Raw genomic sequence first — 20,253 nt, 5'->3', positions numbered from 1 at the left:
TATTTCTAGTGTAGAAATGAATAGGTTTGGCCATTAGTGACAATGCATGAATTCTAGTCTACATGCAACTATCTACATGAATTATGTTACAATGCAACTATACTATGAACTAACTAATGCAAGTGCAATATGAAATATATAATACAAATGCATGCAAAAACTACACTAAATGCAATGTATATACAAAAGAGAGAGAGGGAGAGATGGGTATCATACAAATGGAAGTGGTGAAGTAGGCCTCTTTCACTCGTCATCCTCATTTTGATCATAGCCATAACCATGAGAGCTTCCGGCTTGATCATAACCGGGTGCTTGGCCCCAATATCCTCCTTGGTCAAAGCCTCCTCCTTGACCCGAGTACCCTCCACCTTGGCTAGATTGCCCTCCGTCTCCTCGACCCCAAGCTTGGTCCCCATAATTTGGGAACAAGAGTTCCGGTTGTGCCCAAGAGGGCAAAGGGCCATTAGGGTCAACGTACCCTTGTTGAGCCATGTTATAGTATTGGGGGTAGAGGGCCAAGTAGTTGTCTTCCCTTCCTTTATGCACCCCAAGGTCCACTCTATTCATGAGTGCCATCAAATCATTAATACCCGGGGTGTTGGGGATTTCCGGTTGGAATTTGGTATAAGGAGTAGGGTATGGCGGGATGGGCACGTAGGAAGGTGGGCGAATAGGTGCTCCCGGCCCTCCACGAGGTGGTTGACGGTGTGGCTCTTCCCTTTGAGGGGGATTTTCAAGAATTTGGATATCAAGGAGATAGCTTGGTGGAGGAGAGTATGGACTCAATCTTGGGTCAATGCCCGGTATCTTCCATCCCTCAAGGACCATTGAAGTACATCCCTTGGTGTGCCACTCCACACTCCCATCTCGAGTGTAGTTGCACCATCGGTGACTGTGGAAGATGGTGTGCTCATCAATCAAAGTCCTCCCCTCAAGAGGAATATAGGTTCCTCGGGCATTGAACCCGGGACAAAGGTGTTTGGCCAAAATTGTAATTAGACCTCCCATCACAAAGGTTTTGAGTTGGGTGGTCCCTTGAGCAAAATCATGGAACCTAGTAAGTTTCTCAAGTGGCGTGTTGAAGTTTTAACGCCTCACCGCTCGAACATTCAAATAAGACTCAAGAAAATTTAAGTCGATGAGAGTACACCGATCTTGCTCGTACCTCCCATTGATGCAACCGGCTACAAAGCGTTCGGTGAATCGAATCACCGGATGTTGGATAGCAAATGTATAGCAACGCTTTATATGGGTAAAGTCCCCCCCGGAGATAGCTTTCCAAAGAAAGTCCACATTAAAATTATCGGGCTTTTCGGTATAGTCGGTGGGTACTTCAAGACCGAAAACATAGGCAAATTCCTCAAGAGAAAGAACATGGTCTAGGTTGCATAACCTAAACTCCATGCCTACATTGTTGTGGGTATCCGCCACAATGCGAAGGCTACTCAAGAATTCAAGGGTGAGACTAAGGTAAGTCTCTTCATGGGCGTGGAAAAAGCTCCCAATGCCAAGGCCATTAAAGAACATCTCGGTAGGGTACCTTATCTTAAGGATTTCCAACACCCTAGTATCAACAAATTGAGTAGGTTCGTACTTCTTACCTAGGAGCTCGGCGAATTTTTCGCGGTGGTCGTCGGATAGGAAGATCACTTCTTGGAAGTTATTGAGTTGTTCAATGCCTCCCCTCATTAAGGGTCGGGTGTTCCTTGGTAGTACTACCTCTCGTGGTGTTGAAGAGGTTGATCCCTTGCGCTTCTTCCCGAATGATTCAACCAATTTCTTGGCTTTTCCCTTGGTGTTTGTCAATGGTGCCATTTGAATGTTGGTGATGGGGGAATTTTTGAGGATTTGAGGATGATTTTGAGGGTTGAGATGAGTGTTTTAGGGTTTGGTAAGGTGAGGAAATGAGGGAGAAGGGGGGTGATTATATAGAAGAAGTAGGGAATACTAACGGATAAGATTGGATCGAACCCGCTTTATCCGAGGGAACAGTACAATCCGAGCGGATTTCAGTCGAGACGGGCGGATTTCGGGGAAAGAAGACGGGCGTCTTTGGTAGAATCCGCACGGATTGTAGAACAGAGAATTTCTTTGGCTGAGAAGCAAGGAAAAGACGGGCGGATTTTGTTCGGGACGCACGACTTGATCTGGACGGGCGGATTCTCGATTATCCGCACGGATTTTGACACAGTTCAAAATCTCGCTTCTGGATGACACACGGGACGGGCGTCCCGTTGAGAAGACGGACGGATTGTTTGGGACGGGCGGATTTCCTGGAATCCGCACGGATTCTTCTTCAGTTTCAATTTTTGCTTTCTCGTGGGCCCTGGACGGGCGGATTTGCTAGAATCCGGGCGTCTTTGCTTCTTTCTCTCTTCTTCTTTCTTCTTTCATGAAACAACAAACCCCTTTTCACTAATTTCTCTTTTTCCTTATCTTTTCCTGAAATTTGCTCATGAAACATGTAAGATGACTCTCTCTCTCTCTTCTCTCTTATGCAAGAAATTAAATGCAAAATGGAAATGTACAATATTATACAAAGTAAAAGGGTTCCAGAAATATCTTACAAATGGTGGTTTTTAGGTAGGGCTCCACCAAACTAGTTCAATTTGTAGAGACTCTTATCCGTAGAGCTCAAAGCTCTTAGTAAAGATCAAAAGCTTGTGAACAAGCTCCAAATAAGCATAAGTATGGGTTGCACAATTTGAATATGAAATTTGGCCAAGGAAGCTTGTAGAATGTTCTTTTTCTTGGCTTCTCCTTAGCGTTAGAACTTTCCCGATGCTTCAAATAGGTAAACCCATGATTCTTGCCAACACTAAGCATGAAGCGTGGTTCATTTCCATCCATGGACTTCCACTTACCAACTTCTTCTTCAATTTTGGTGATGATGATAGCACTTTGATTATTCAATCCTTCCGAGGTAGAAGGAGAATTTTCATGTCTTTGATGACAGGATACCATAGGAGTTGGGATTATGGGGGTCAAATCTTCACAAGTAGCCTCACGAGCAATTTTCTCTTTAAGCTTTTTCACCAAATAGCTCTTGTAAGAAACTTTGGCCTTTTGAAGAAGGTCTATCATATCCTCTTCAATGATCATTGGCTCCATGATAGGTGCCAAGTGGTCTTCACGAAGGATAAAGGAAGGACGGTCTTCTTCATGATAGGGTATCTCAAATGCCTCAAGGATAGGCTCCTCAAGCAAGGTGATTTTATGAATCCCTCCTCTAGGCTCATCATCATTGTTGCTATCCTCACGTGAATCATAAATGGGGGCTTCATTTAGCTCTTTTTCCAACACCTCAACGTTCACATCAAAAGACACACCCTCATACTCACAAAGGTTAAGAGTATTTGGTTTGCTCAACCTCATGTCTTCTTCATCGAACACAACACTCTCATAGTCACAAGAGCTCAAGGAACTTGGCTCTTCCCACTTCTCGTCTTCCATATCAAAAGTCACTACTTCAAATTCGCATTTATGCTCAATATCCAAAGAACGGTTGTGAGTGTTTGCTTGGAATTCTTTTAATTGGGCAATTTGAATCCTCAACTCCTCTCTTTGGATAGCAATGTCTTTAAGAACATTATCTTCTTTTCGGCTCTCTTCTAGCATTTGTTTAAAGAAGTTTTGTTGATCTCCCATCATTTGGAGAATCATGTTTTGAATGGGTTCATCTTTTTGTTGTGGGTATGTGTGAAAGTGGTTGTTTTGTGGCAACTGAAGTTCATTGTGAAATGGGTATCGGGTGAGTGGTTGTTGTTGATATTGGGTGTGGTAATTTTGGTGGAAAAAATTGGGGTAGTGGTTAGGATTTTCGTTGTACAAATAATAAGGTAGGTTTGTGTTGACTTGCTCCTCAAACTCCCCATACCCATAGTCATACTCAAAAGATCCACCACATACTCCATGTACCAAGTCTTGGGTCATCATCATAGCTAAGACAAGGAAACAACTACAAGCATGGAAACTACAATAAAACGGTAAGAACAATCCTTGAGGAACAAGTTCCTCAAGGTGAAAGCACAACTAAAATAGACAAACAAGTAAGAACTTAATCACATAGCACCATCCTCGGCAACGGCGCCATTTTGATGTGGAACGATGTCGTCACTCATCCAATCAAACACATTTATAGTACTCAACAAACAACTAGTTAGCGGTAAGTATCCATGGGACGGTGTGCTTTGGGTTCTAAGTCTATCTATCTCAATTTATGCTAGTGTCACAATATGTTTGGGTTTGTAGTTGTATCTAGACTATTGAAAGTGATAAGGTAGAACAAGCAATAAACTAGGAAAGATGTAAACAAATGATTAAAAGTGCTAGGATATCATGGGGTCATGGGGGAATTCATGGTGTTGATCATACAAACATGTTTACAAGGTTGCAAGCAATTAATGTTGTGGAGGAACCGAGTTGGGTTATGTCTTACGGTTCTTAGGAAGAGTTGGGTCCCGGAGCCGAATCGATTAGATTGTACAACACCTACAAGTCGACTTACTTTCCTCCTAATCAACTTCTATGCATGGTCTAACAAGACTCGAGTTGGGTTATATCTTACGAGTCAAGTTGAGTAGATAAGAGATGGTAAAAATGCAAGGATTCATAGGCTTAGCATTTCATCAAACATAACATGTGCATAAAGTTGACATCACAACAAGCAAGCAATTTAATCATGTGAACATATTAGATTAAGCATAAATCAATCCCATGTTGGTTTTGTAACACTACGGATCTTCTTTGGAGCCTACTCGACCGAGTAGAGCCTACTCGGCCGAGTAGTGCTCTTAGTGCGTGTTATTTCGGTTCTGCCGAGGAATACTCGGCCGAGTATAGCGAATACTCGACCGAGTATTGGACACTCGGCCGAGTGTTGTTGCACTCGACCGAGTGTCCGGTTTGGCGAGGTTATATTTCGACGGTTTGATTAAGGAGTGATTAGGGTATTTTATATTTCCGCGTCAGTTTCTAATATCACTTTTCACAGCGTTATCATTTCTACGTTACCCTAATCATACCCAAATCATTCCCTAATCATTCCTTTGAGCATTTCGTAGCATCTTTGTGTGGATAATTGCGGTGATTCTTGCGTATAAGTTCTTGTTGCACTGTTGGTAAGTACATCTTTGTAATTATTGCATCGTTTCGGGTTGCTATACATTTATATGGAAGGGGATGTTGGGAATTGTACAAAGTGTAATTGTGTTGTATGATCATTGTATAGGAGAAGACTTCGTAGAGGAGCCTTTTTGATTGTCCGTGTTGCTTGCTGCTGTGATTGCTAAGGTAGGGCTTCCCTACTCAGTTTACTGTGCTTTACATGACATGTTGTAATTATCGTTGTCTGTTGATCATCGTAATATGGAGATTGTTGTGACAAAGTGTTGGTGTGAGGGGATTGAGATGACAAGAATGTCATGTGATTGTGATTATGGTGGAGTCACTTGCGGGAGTGGCTTCACACCCTAGTTCGCCCTCCGTGGAACCCGCCACGGGAGGGGATGTGCACATTAAGGGACAGGGATCGTTGTCGCTCGTGAGGAGCTGGACTAGGTGGGATCGGCTGCGGTCACCCATCGGCGGCGAGGATTACCTTTGCGATAGGTAATCTGCGGGGCTACACACTTTAGTGTGTAGTCGATTCTTGTGAGACAGGGGTGATTGGGAGTTGATGATGATCTGACGAGTATTGCATTTGTTTGTCTTGTTTGTTGCATAATCCGACCCGTTGTTGTTTGTGGAATCTGCGGTGATCCATTCGGGGATGGTGAGCGGGCTTGACAGTTTTGCTAGTGAGAGCTTGGGGATTATCTTGGGAGAATTGCCACCACGAGTCATAGCATCACTGTCTGAGTTCTTAGCGAGTTTTCTTTTATTATTAAGACTTTGGAGTTGTAATTCATTAAACAATATTTGGTTTCGGATATTGTAAACTTCGCTTGTTACATTACTTTAATAAATGTGCTCAGTTCAGACGCTTTTGATATGTACTAACCTCGGGCAACCGAGATGGTAACGCACTCTCATGGTAGGGTGGTCCTGGTAAGGCACCTTGGTATGAGGGGGTGTTACAAAGTGGTATCAGAGCCGAAGATTCCGGCACCTAAACAAATGAATTTAATGAACCTAGGGAGTCTAACTAAAATGAACCCGGGGAGAGTTGTTTGGAGCTACCGCAAAGACTCGGGAGACGTCCCGGAGTCGCACCTTGGCCCTTACTAACTCGAGCCGGTAACTTGGGGGAAAGTGTGATGAGGACTAGGCCTTGTATGTGCACGTATGTGAAGATACATGTTGGTAAAAGTCGATAGTTGTATATATGTGTGATGAAATTCTTAACTGTTGTGATGGGAGAAGTAATTGATGAAACGGGTTGTGATTTCAACGTTAGATCTAGCGTATGTTCAAATGGGATGTTGATATGGTTACAATATGGTGTTAAAGTTTTAATATATGCATTATGGTGCTAAAGTTTTAATATAAGCAATACATGCTGACGTGATTATAACATGGTTTTAAGATCCTTAAGTATTTGCTGTGGAATAGTGAGCATGATAGGGAAATCGTAATCTGTAAATCTTTTTATAGCGTAACTCGGCCGAGCAGGGTAGACACTCGACCGAGTATGGTCTACTCGGCCGAGTGGACAAAACTCGACCGAGTGTTGTTTGATAAGAAGTAGCGATTTACTCTTGTTTGTGATTACTCGACCGAGTATGAGAGTGTACTCGACCGAGTATAGGCCACTCGGCCGAGTGTTGTTACAATCGACCGAGTGTTCTTTTTGGTGTTTTGGCGTTTGTCTCTGGAGTCGATACTCGACCGAGTATCTGCAAAGGTACTAGACCGAGTTATCAATACTCAACCGAGTATGATGTACACTCGGCCGAGTGTTCTTATGGCGGAGGGATGTTAAATTTTGAGCATGTGTTTACGTTTCTTTCTTTCTTATGAGCTCAAAATGCCGCCCAAAAGAACTCCTGCACAGATCCAAGCTTCGGAGATGTCTATTGATGAGATTGCTCGCATGATTGAGCAATAAGAGGCTCTCCTTGAAGCTCTCAAAAATGTGGGAAAAGGAAACGAGAAGACGATGGATGCAACCCAGCTTAGCATCAACATTGCTCGTTTCCACCCTCCCACATATGACGGGGTAGGCGAACCAAAGCTGCTCGAGAAGTGGCACCGTGAGATTGAAGCTCTCATGGAAATGGTTAAGTGCCCCGAGGATATGATTGTTGAACAGGTTGTTTACTACCTAAGAGGAGAAGCTGCAGTTTGGTGGCAGAACGTCAAGGATGATGCTAGAGCTTACTACCAGGAGGAAGGGGCTATTCCGTGGTCTGGATTGAAGAGTGCTATGAGAGAGCGATTTGTGCTTGGAGCATATCCGACACAAGATGAGATCCGACTTTGAATCTTTCACTATGTCGAGGAGATGACAAATCATGATTACTATCATCGATTTATGGAGCTATCTCGTTATGTGGAAGATCTACAGCTCGGACAAAGAGGTTTGGCTCTCCGTTTTGAGAGGGGTTTGTCTGCTAAGATCGTGAGTCGTATGCCGGCTGGGGTTGCTACTGACCTCAAGGAAGTGTATCTGAGAGCGGGTCAAGCTGAGAGAATGGTGGATCTCTCAAGGGAGATCGAGGAGAGGATCACATAGAAAAGAGGAAGGCTGATAGTGGGAACAACAATCAACCAACCAACAAGAAAGGGAATTTCAACCATGCTAAAGCTTTCTCTAGTGGAGCTGGTTTCTCCGGAGGTTCTCGTGGTCGGGGAAAGAATGGAGGTCGGGTTGTAAGTGACAACACCAACCTTACGTGCTTCAACTGTGGTGGTATAGGCCACAAAAGGCGGGAATGCACGAGCTACAAGCCCGGCAATGGTTCGGAGCTCGATCGGGAATTTCTCTCAGGGGCCGACTTAGAGCTTTGCTAGTAGCCGACCGGGAGGTTCATGGGGCAACAGAGGTGGACGGGGGTAACCGGGCGGTTACAACCGCGGTGGTGGTGGATCTTACCGCGCCAAAATAACAAAGTGTCACCCAGATTCGGCGGCTAAGCCTAGTACCTCCAATGCTTCGATTCGGGGTAGAGGACGAAGAATAGTGGAAAGCTCTTCATGATGGATAAGCAGGAAGCACGGGATGATGCTCATGTAGTTACCGGTACCTTTCTTGTTAATAATGTACCGTCCTTTGTTTTGTTTGATTCCGGGGCTACACATTCTTTTGTGTCTAAAAGTCATCTTTGTGTCTATGGGTTTGGGCAATTTTGAGGTTGTAAAAGATGATGTGTTCATACCTTCTGGGAGTCTGTGTTGTGTCTCAAGTTATATAAGGGTATATCTATGGTGATTGGAGGGGTAGATTTACCAGTAAACCTGTTAGAGTTTCCTAAGGATGGGTTTGAGGTGATTGTTGGGATGGATTGGCTAGGTAGGTATGATGCCAGGATAGATTGTAGACAGAAGAGAGTGTCTTTAAAGAGTCCCAAGGGTGTTAAGGTGTCCTATAGAGGGTTTGTGGTAAAGCCTAAGTGTAGGTTTATAGCGGTTATGACTTTAAAGTCATGTTTAAGGAAAAAGTGTCCCTTAATCCTTTGTCATGTGAGAGATCACCGAGTAGAGCCGCCGACAACTTCTGAGATTTCCGTGGTGAAAGAATTTGAAGATGTATTTCCTGAGGAAATACCGAGTTTGCCTCCCAAGAGGGATGTCGATTTCAGCGTGGAGCTTAAACCGGGAACGGGTCCTATATCTAAAGCACCTTATCGTATGGCAACTAAAGAGTTGGCTGAGTTGAAGAAGATTACATGAGTTGTTAGACAAAGGTTATATCAGGCCTAGCGTGTCACCGTGGGGAGCTCCGGTTCTTTTTGTAAAGAAGAAAGATGGGAGTATGAGATTGTGCATTGACTACAGAGAGCTCAATCGGGTTACGGTGAAGAACAAGTATCCGTTGCCGAGGATTGATGATTTGTTCGATCGATTAAGTGGAGCTGGTGTATTCTCTAAGATTGATCTCGAGGTCGGGGTATCATCACCGAGGATAGCAGACGAAGATATTCCTAAAACAAATGTTCGATCTCGTTATGGTCACTACGAGTATGTAGTGATGCCTTTTGGGTTGACCAATGCGCCAAAGAGCCTTTTATGGATTTGATGAACCGGATCTTCACACCGTTTTTGGATAAGTTTGTGGTTGTTTTCATCGACGATATCCTAGTTTATTCCAAGACCAAAGAAGAGCACGAAGAGCACTTGAGGATAGTTTTGCGAGACTTTGAGAGAAAATCGGCTCTATGCCAAATTATCCAAGTGTGAGTTCTCAGTTAGAGGAAGTGGCTTTTCTAGGCCATGTAATATCCAAGAAGGGGGTATCTGTGGATCCTAGTAAGATTGAGGCCGTTACCAAGTGGGAATCGCCAAAGAATGTTGCTTGAGATTCGGAGTTTCTTAGGCCTTGCCGGCTACTCTGGAGATTTGTGAAGGATTTCTCTACCATAGCACGGCCTATGACATCCTTGATGAGGAAAGAAGTCAGATTTGTTTGGGATAAGAGTTGTGAAACGGCGTTTCAGACCTTAAAAGAACGCTTGACCACAGCTCCTATCCTAGCCTTGCCGGAGGGTTGTGAGAACTTTGAGGTCTATACCGACGCTTCAAAGAACGGTTTGGGTTGTGTCTTGATGCGGGAGGGAGAGTAATAGCTTATGCTTCGAGGCACCAAGCAATATGAGGAGAACTACCCTACTCATGATTTGGAGTCAGGTGCGGTTGTGTTCGCACTTAAGATTTGGAGGCACTACCTTTACGGCGCAACTTTTAAGGTGTTCTCTGATCATAAGAGTCTAAAGTATATCTACACTCATAAGGAGCTTAACATGCGACAGAGGCGGTGGATGGAGCTGATTGGAGATTATGATATGGAGATCATCTATCACGAGGGTAAAGCTAATGTTGTCGCAGATGCTTTGAGTAGGAAGAGCGTTCATTCGCTATGTACAGCTATGTCCTTGCTGAAGTTGAGAGATGAGATGTCTGGATTGGGGATCTTTATGATTCGAGAGGGGAATACCATCGGGGATTTGACGATCGAGCCAGAGTTGTATGAAAACATCAAAAGTAAGCAAGAGCTTGATCCTAAGATCCGGAGTGGAAGTCAAAGGTAGAGAGTGGAGCAGCTTTCCGGGTTCTCTATACATCCAGATGGGAGTGTTCGTTTTGATGGGAGATGGTGTGTTCCTGACGATGCAGAGTTAAGGAGAATGATCTTGTCTGAGGCTCATTGCACTCCTTATTCAGTTCACCCGGGTGGTGACAAGCTTTACAGAGACCTTAAGAAGACTTTTTGGTGGCCGAACATGAAGAGAGACGTAGCTGAGTTTGTGGCTAGATGTTTGACCACAAAGGGTCAAAGGTGAACAAAGGAGACCTCAAGGTAAGATTCAGTCTCGACGGTGCACGAGTGGAAGTGGGAGTCGATCTCCATGGACTTCATTGTGGGGTTACCTAGGTCACAAAAAGGTAACAACATGATTTGGGTGATTGTGGATCGGCTAACCAAATCAGCCCATTTCGTCCCCATGAAGGATACTTGGTCTAAGATGCAGCTTGCATTGGGTTACCGAAAGCATGTGGTTCGGTTACATGGTATTCCGAAAGATATTGTTTCCGATCGTGATGCGAGGTTCATATCAAAGTTTTGGCAAGAACTGCAGGAGTTGATGGGTACAACATTGAAGATGAGTACGACTTTTCATCCGGAACCGATGGTCGACGAGAACGGACCATCAAGACCTTAGAAGACATGCTAAGGGCATGTGTTATGGACTTTGGAGGTAGTTGGGAAGACAGACTTGATTTGATCGAGTTTTCATACAATAATAGTTATCATACAAGCATTGGGATGGCACCTTTTGAAGCTTTGTATGGCCGGAAATGCCGAAGTCCGGTTTGTTGGGATGATAGTTCCGAGACAAAGGTCTTAGGGCCACAATTGGTTCAAGATATGGTTGAGCAAATCCAGTTGATTCGCCAAAAGATGAGAGCAGCTCAAGATCGTCAAAAGAGCTACGCCGACTTACACCGCAGGGACATTGAGTTCGCGGTAGGTGACAAGGTGCTTTTGAAAGTGTCACCTATGCGAGGTGTTATGAGGTTTGGGAAGAAGGGTAAGTTAAGCCAAAAGTTTATAGGTCCTTATGAAATTCTGGACCGTGTTGGCGAGGTAGCCTACAGGTTAGCTTTACCACCAGCTTTGGATAGAGTGCACAATGTTTTTCATGTGTCTCAACTCCGGAAATATGTGAGTGATCCGTCGCACATCCTCGAGATGGAGAACATCGAACTTGATGAATCCTTGTCCTATGCCGAGATTCCTAAGGAGATTCTTGATCGCAAGGTTCGTAAGACCCGGAATGGTGAGACGGTCTTACTCAAGGTCCTTTGGTCTAATCATAATGTGGAGGAAGCCACATGGGAACCCGAGGAAGCTATGCGAGACCGCTTTCCTAACCTTTTTGATCAGGTATGTTTGGTTACGGGGACGTAACCGTTGTCTTTTTAGGAGGGTAGGAGATGGTCGCGATAGTGTTTTGTGTTTTCTTTGCTTTGTTTGATTCGTGTCGGGAGATGCGTTTTGGGTAACTTGTTGTGATGCTTGTGTAGTTCCTTGGAGTTGTCTCATGTGATTGTTAGAGTCTTGTGTCGTGGTGTTGTGCTTGTGTGTAGTAGAGTGTGAACTTCGGGACGAAGTTCTTTTTAGGGGGAAAGATTGTAACACTACGGATCTTCTTTGGAGCCTACTCGACCGAGTAGAGCCTACTCGGCCGAGTAGTGCTCTTAGTGCGTGTTATTTCGTTCACGAGGAATACTCGGCCGAGTATAGCGAATACTCGACCGAGTATTGGACACTCGGCCGAGTGTTGTTGCACTCGACCGAGTGTCCGGTTTGGCGAGGTTATATTTCGACGGTTTGATTAAGGAGTGATTAGGGTATTTTATATTTCCGCGTCAGTTTCTAATATCACTTTTCACAGCGTTATCATTTCTACGTTACCCTAATCATACCCAAATCATTCCCTAATCATTCCTTTGAGCATTTCGTAGCATCTTTGTGTGGATAATTGCGGTGATTCTTGCGTATAAGTTCTTGTTGCACTGTTGGTAAGTACATCTTTGTAATTATTGCATCGTTTCGGGTTGCTATACATTTATATGGAAGGGGATGTTGGGAATTGTACAAAGTGTAATTGTGTTGTATGATCATTGTATAGGAGAAGACTTCGTAGAGGAGCCTTTTTGATTGTCCGTGTTGCTTGCTGCTGTGATTGCTAAGGTAGGGCTTCCCTACTCAGTTTACTGTGCTTTACATGACATGTTGTAATTATCGTTGTCTGTTGATCATCGTAATATGGAGATTGTTGTGACAGTGTTGGTGTGAGGGGATTGAGATGACAGTAATGTCATGTGATTGTGATTATGGTGGAGTCACTTGCGGGAGTGGCTTCACACCCTAGTTCGCCCTCCGTGGAACCCGCCACGGGAGGGGATGTGCACATTAAGGGACAGGGATCGTTGTCGCTCGTGAGGAGCTGGACTAGGTGGGATCGGCTGCGGTCACCCACTGGCGGCGAGGATTACCTGTTGCGATGGGTAATCTGGCAGGGCTACACACTTTAGTGTGTAGTCGGTTACTGTGAGACAGGGTGATTGGGAGTTGATGATGATCAGACGAGTATTGCATTTGTTTGTCTTGTTTGTTGCATAATACTGACCCCGTTGTTGTTTGTGGAATCTGCGGTGATCCATTCGGGGATGGTGAGCAGGCTTGACAGGTTTTGCTAGTGAGAGCTTGGGGATTATCTTGGGAGAATTGCCACCACGAGTCATAGCATCACTGTCTGAGTTCTTAGCGAGTTTTCTTTTATTATTAAGACTTTGAAGTTGTAATTCATTAAACAGTATTTGGTTTCGGATATTGTAAACTTCGCTTGTTACATTACTTTAATAAATGTGCTCAGTTCAGACGCTTTTGATATGTACTAACCTCGGGCAACCGAGATGGTAACGCACTCTCATGGTAGGGTGGTCCTGGTAAGGCACCTTGGTATGAGGGGGTGTTACAGGTTTCCCTTAATTACCCACTAATCCTAGCTAAGTAACTACTCACTCATCATCATGGGAAACATGTCATTAATGGTATCAATCATCACAACAAGTATAAACATGATAATAGAATGAAGAAATGAACAATAAAGATTAAAGAGTAAAGGAATTATACCAAACTTGAGGTGATCCAAATAATAATGCAAAGAATAATAGAAGAAACTTGATGATTGATGGAAGGTTGTCAATCTCCCAATAATAACCCAATAATCTTCAATTACCCAATAATAAACTTGAATAATAAACTTGAACAATAATTAAAGAGAGATTAATGTGTAATTTGTGGAAAGATTAAAGAGTAATCTATTCTAATCTACTCCTAATCTAATCTAAGAAGGATTTTCTACTCTCATCCCCCTTTTTTGTTTGATTATTACAAATGGGGTATTTATAGTGGAAATTAGGTGGATGCATTAGGGTTAACTAAGGGATAAACTAGTAATTACACTTTTGAGATTTGAGCAGGGAGACTCCGGTATTTCTTGAAGGAAGGGCTTCTTTCTTTGTAGCTTGGAGAAGACAAAGTTATGCTGTGAAGAAATCCGTGCGTATTGGGGTCGGGACGGGCGGATTTGGGCGGTGGAATCCGAGCGGATTTGATGGAATCCGGGCGGATTCTGGTGGGGCAATCCGAGCGGATTCAAAGCAAGACGCTCGGATTGTGTAGTGAGGAGATGGGCGGATTGGAGACAATGCGCTCGGATTGCTCTTCAGCAGTGATTCTTCTTCTTTTCTTCCCTTTTGCTCATTCCCATTTTATTCTTGCGGGATTGGTCTTTAGTCTTTGCTTCTTCTTCATACTAGTCCATCTAATATCATCAAATGGCTTCCAAATATGCACAAAAGACGGGAATTTCCGCCTTATTATCTTCTTTTCTACAAAACATATGAAATGCGGTAGAAAAGCAAATAGGAAGGTTTTGACGGATAAAATGGCCATAGAATGTTATAATAGTATGCAAAATAAGCTCAATTAGGGGACTAAATGTGCGCTAATTATGGTCACATCATGCTGATACGGTCGTTTTGAGAGTAATTAGAGTACATTTGGAGTCCGGGTAAAAAACTCTCTTCATTTTCGAGAACCGTCTTAGTCCGAGTCGGAATGTTCTCGAATTTCAATCAAACTCGATTTCCTAATATTATTCTTAGTATTCACTAATTATCTACCTTGGGGAATAAGGAAGCTGTGAATCCTTTTCTTTTCTAGTTCCAAAATGCGGAAATCCTTCTTGCTGGGGAAGAAAAGCCTCAGGAGAGGACGCAGTAGGTGATGCGCCTCTTCATGGACTGCTTTTGCGTCAGTTTCCAGATTATTTTTGGATTCTTTCCAAATCTTAACTTTTCCTAAATTCTACCACGTGACTAGTATAAATAGAGGCCTCCGCCTCACATATTCTTCACGCGAGTGTTCGCCCCTTCTTTTCTCTCTTTGCATTCTAAGACCTTTGTTATTGCTATTGACGCCTACGTTCTTGATCACTCGACCACGTAAGCCCAAATCCTTTTAGGTACCTGATACGAGTTAGATTCAAAGAATGGAACTCGTTTCTAGCAGCGGAATAAACTAAACTGAACACTTGTTGAAGCTGTCTGATTGTCGAAGTTTATGAGTTTTGAACGATGTTATGAACTGCCTGAAAGTGATTTAACGTAGAACTTAGAATAACAAATACATGATGAGATACGAATGCACTAGGTGCAACCCAATCTGAACCGTGATATTTGAAGCAACCAATTATTAGACAAAGGACTGATATTTGGCGAGTTAGACCTATAACTCGACAATGGTGATCAAGCTCAAGACCTATTGAGAATGATCGCGTATTTACTTAAAACGCGTTGAATAAAAACAAAATAATTTGCAGCAGCAATTTTATCATAAGACAAAGTTTTTTTGTGTATTATTTCTTGGATGAAAATGCAAAGGAAAACAAGGCTATAAATAGCCAAACTTACAAGCCTAAAACGGCTGCCATAATGTGGTAATAAACAACCTAATTAAGTCCCATAATTAGACTTTGACTAGGCTATAACTTACCAATTAAAACAGTCCTATAACAGCTACAATAAAACGACTATAATGCTGAAATAAAGCTAGTTTAAATGCTCAAATAAATCTTCTTAAATGCTGAAATAAATCCATATTAAATCCTCATTTATTCTCCAATTAATCGTTTGTCTAGCCTTGGCCGATTAATTGAGCTGGTCGTCGATATTGATTAGGCAAACATAATTATCCGTCGACTCACCAATCTAATTAGCTTGAGTCGTAATTAATTGGGCTCTTGGACCATTACTTGAACCAGCTTTCGAATAGTCCATAGGACTGTCCATATCGACATCCATAACGAGCTCATCGATGCTATCCAAATCCGTATCATCCCCCCCTCCCCCCCTCTCCCTCCTGAAAAGGAATTGTCCTCAATTCAGCAATCCCATCATCATCGATGTAAGGAGAAAAATAACCCACATTAAATGTACTGACAGGGCAGTTATATACTTATCAAAAATAACCAACTGGCTCCAACTAATATAGCGAGGGAAGTCGGGTCGATCTCCACAGGGAGATGGGAAAATGTCGGCTTTGTCTAAGTTCATCACGGTAACAAATTTGGGGGTTTAATTTGATTGTTTTAAACTAAAGAGACTAAGAAAGAGAAGGAAAGTAAGAGAATAAAGATTAAGCAAGAATGAGAAAGCAGCTAACACAGTCGGTTCACCATGATCAGTCAGTGAAGCAATCTAGGTCTCGGGTCAATGCAAGTATGGTCTAAGGGGCAGTGAATATCTCCTTCCGGTCTCAATTCGCCCTAAAGCACAAATAGCTTAGCTTCCGCCCTCACTACGGTGCCCTAATGTTCGCTATGAGTATCGCCCTTTCCAACCTTCCGGTCTAGGTCAGGGTTTACTACGATAAAATGCCCGATTGCGTCGACTCAATTAGACAGATGCAATTAATAGAAGCGATTAACATCAAAGACTACACAAGCATTAACCTAATAATTCAATTACTATCCCTTCATAATCATGGATTCCCTAGTCTTAACAAGAGAAATTAGCTACGTACTATCATTGAATCAACAACAACAATGCATAGATAATACGAATTAAACATGGTATTAATAAACAAAAGAAATCCGAGTAGGGGCAATTGCAAAATAAGAGAAGAGAGAAAATAATAGCAATAAGATAAATGAAGATTATGATAAACAATTAAAAGGAAGAATAGTACCGATTACAAATCCGAATTCGAGCAACAGAAATGGAAAAGAGTAATGAAAAAGGGAAGCGGTGAGTAAGATCAAGTCAGTAAAGAAGAGGTTAGGAAGAGTTACGCAGTCTACTGTGTAATATATCACACGAAATTCTCTCCCGAAACCTAATCCAAACCTAATTACAAAAGCCCATACGAAAATAGGCGGAAAAACATAATTACGGGGACAAACCACTCGATCGAGTGGAATAAAACCGCTCGATTGAGCAACTATGCAGAAAACCCTTCGATCGAGTGGAAATAAACCACTCGATCGAGTAACTCCTTATAATGCCTTCTCGATCGAGTAATATTTATGCTCGATCGTGTGATCTTCATGATATAAAGCATTAAATAGACTATAAAAGTGGTCGATCGAGCTATCTTGGCACGTTAGGCACTATGACACCTTCTGAAATCAGCTCACGCGTCTTCAAAGTGATAGATTCCAAGCTCCGATTCCTTGTTCTCCAAAAATGCATGCGAATTGGACGAGTTTAGGCTCGATTTTTCTTCTTTTCGGTCCGTACCTGCAATTTACACAAGACAAACCAAAGTAGACAATTCAGGGGTATTTGTAGCTTAATGCCATGTAAAATAGTACATAAATGCGTGTAAAAATGAGGTAAAAACCTTAATAAAACACACGCATCATGTACCATAGACTCCATAGTCACCCGGAAGCTCTACCTAATAGGCATTGTCATTGACCCTTGAAACCACCTTGTAAGGACCTTCAGCTCGCCGCATTAGCTTATTCTTACGCTTACATGGAAATTCTCCATCTTCAAATGGATCCAAACCAGATCTCCAACATTGAACAACCTTGGCCTCCAACTGTTGTTAGATTTGCGCTTATAAGCTTCATTGAAGGTCTCGGTCCTAGTTTGGACTTTCTCGTGTAACTTTATCATTGATTTTAGGTTTGATTTCGCATCTTTGTGAACCAATTCATCTTTTGGCAAAGGAATAATATTCAATGGCAAAAACGGATTCAAACCATATATAATTTCGAATGGAGAGTGAGTTCTAGCATATGTTGGTGAGCGATTATAGGCGAACTCAGCATGAGCAAGCTTCAAATCCTAATCCTTTTGTGTCATACCCACGAGACCACGAAAAAAAGTACCCAAAGTTCGATTAGTTACCTCGGTTTGCCCATCGGTTTGAGGGTGATGCGAAGTGCTAATCAAAAGCTTGGTGCAAACCTTCCTTCACAAAGTGTTCTAAAAGTAGCTAAGCAACTTGGATTCCCGATCATAACTACAGATTTAGGAATCCCATGTAAACGCACCACTTCTCGAAAGTACAAATCAGCCACATTACTAGCATCATCGGTCTTGTGACAAGCAACAAAGTGAGCCATTTTTGAAAATCGATCAACCACGACCATGATAGCATCTTTACCCCCAAACAGTACGGGGCAAAGCAACAATAAAATCATGGACACGTCCTCCCAAGGTCGGAATGGAATAGGAAATGGCGTGTACTCTCCCGACGTGAAGGAACTCTTAGCAACATGACAAGTCACACACTTGCTAACAATGTTTTGCACGCTACCATACATTTTAGGCCAAAAGAAGTGCTCCTTCAATACCTCCAACATTTTAGCCACACCAAAATGACCAGCTAAGCCACCACCATGAACCTCACGTACCAACAGCTCATAAACGGGATGTTTAGGCACACAAATACGATTCCCATTAAAGAGAAAACCATCTTGCAAAACAACCTCGTTTAATGCACCAAATTTACAATTAGTAAAAAATTCACCAAAATCAACATCTTATACATAATAATCCTTCAAAGTTTCAAACCAAGGCAAACGAACATCAGGAGTGGATAACAAGTTATAGCGGCATGACAAAGCATCAGCGACAAATTTACTCTTACCATCTTTGTACTTGGAAGAAAAATTAAATGATTGTAAGAATTTGACCCATTTAGCATGTCTCAGACTCAACTTTTGCTGCCCATTTATATACTTCAATGGTTCATGAACTGAATACAAAATGAACTGATTCGGACGAAGGTAATGACTCCAATGATTAAGAGCCCTTACAATAGCATATAATTCTTCATCATAAGTGCAATAGTTAAGTCTAGCTCCTTGTAACTTTTCAGAAAAATAAGCAATGGGGCACTTACCTTGAATTAGAACCGCACCTATTCGAACTCCGCTAGCATCGCATTGGACCTCCAATAGTTTTGAGAAGTCGGGTAATACCAAGATAGGTTATGAACAAAGCTTCTCCTTGATCAATTCAAACGCCTTTTGGGCAGCCATGCTCCAAACAAACGAACCCTTCTTCAAACACTCGGTAATTCGGTAATTAGACTTGCAATAGTGCTAAACTCAAGAATGAATATCCGATAGAAAGAAGCAAAGCCTTGAAAAGAGCGAACCTCACACACTATTTTCGGAGTTGGCCAAGACTTGATAGCTTTAATCTTGGTTTGATCAACCGACACTCCTTCTTTAGACACCTTGTAACTAAGAAAAATCACACTCTCCACCAAGAATGTGCACTTCTCCTTCTTACCATATAGTTGCTGCCTTCTAAGTATTTCGAACACACTTCGAAGGTGTTCAAAATGTTCCTCCAAACTGCGGCTATAGATCAATATATCATCAAGATAAACAACCACAAATTTGCCCAAGAATGACTTTATCACTTCATTCATTAGTCTTAAGAAAGTGCTTGGAGCATTAGTAAGACCAAACGACATGACGGTCCATTCATACAAACCATGCTTTGTCTTAAAAGCGGTCTTCCACTCATCCCCTTCCCTCATTTTGATTTGATGATAGCCACTCCTTAAGTAGATCATAGAAAAGACCACTGACCCATGTAATACATCCAACATATCATCGAGCCTTGGAATTGGGAACGATACTTGATTGTTATATTATTGACAGCCCTACTATCGATGCACATACGCCAAGATCCGTCTTTCTTTGGGACAAGCAAAGTTGGAACCGCACATGGACTTAGACTCTCTCAAACATAGCCTCGATTCATCAATTCTTCAATTTGCCTCTGCAACTCCTTTTTTTCCTCAGAGTTACAACGGTAGGCTGCTTTGTTAAGAAGATAAGCTCCGGGAATGAGATCGATTTGATTTTCGATCCCACGAATAGGTGGTAAACCCGGAGGAAGATCTTTGGGAAAAACATCCTCGAACTCCTTTAGCAAGCCTTCAAACTGCCCATTGATCACACCATTACCATGTGTTTTATTGACCACCATTAGATAAACCTGATCACCCTCAACAAGAGTATTCTCCACTTCACGCTCACTAGCAAACATAGTAAGGTTTGGTTTCTTTCCTTGTTTAATACTCATCGACCTAACCGCACCAGGAGCCATAGTTTTGAACACGATCCTCTTCCCTTTATCACATAAATCATACTCATTATCGATGATGCATAAGGTTTAGGATGACTTTTTGTGACCAACCCAAGTTTTGTGACCATCTCGTTTGAAGCAGTGTTTGTACAACTACCACCATCGATGATCAAACTACACAACTTATCCTTCACTTGACATTTGGTGTGAAATATTTGATCCCGTTGCTCCATTGGCGACGATTGAACATGTAAAATCTTAAGAACCAAGGCACAATCATAGGTAGGGGCTGCACAAGTTTCAACATCACCATAATCCTCCTCATCCTCGTAACCCTCCAGATTAAACACACCCTCTGACTGTTCATCCCTAACAAACAATCACGCACATTGATAGCCTCTTTTAAGGTTATGACTCATTTATTTGGACAAGTATTTTGATAATGCTCAAATCCTTGACACT

Source organism: Silene latifolia, chromosome 3, assembly GCF_048544455.1.
Source record: "Silene latifolia isolate original U9 population chromosome 3, ASM4854445v1, whole genome shotgun sequence".
In the NCBI taxonomy this organism is placed as follows: domain Eukaryota; kingdom Viridiplantae; phylum Streptophyta; class Magnoliopsida; order Caryophyllales; family Caryophyllaceae; genus Silene; species Silene latifolia.
This window is presented reverse-complemented; position numbering follows the sequence as displayed.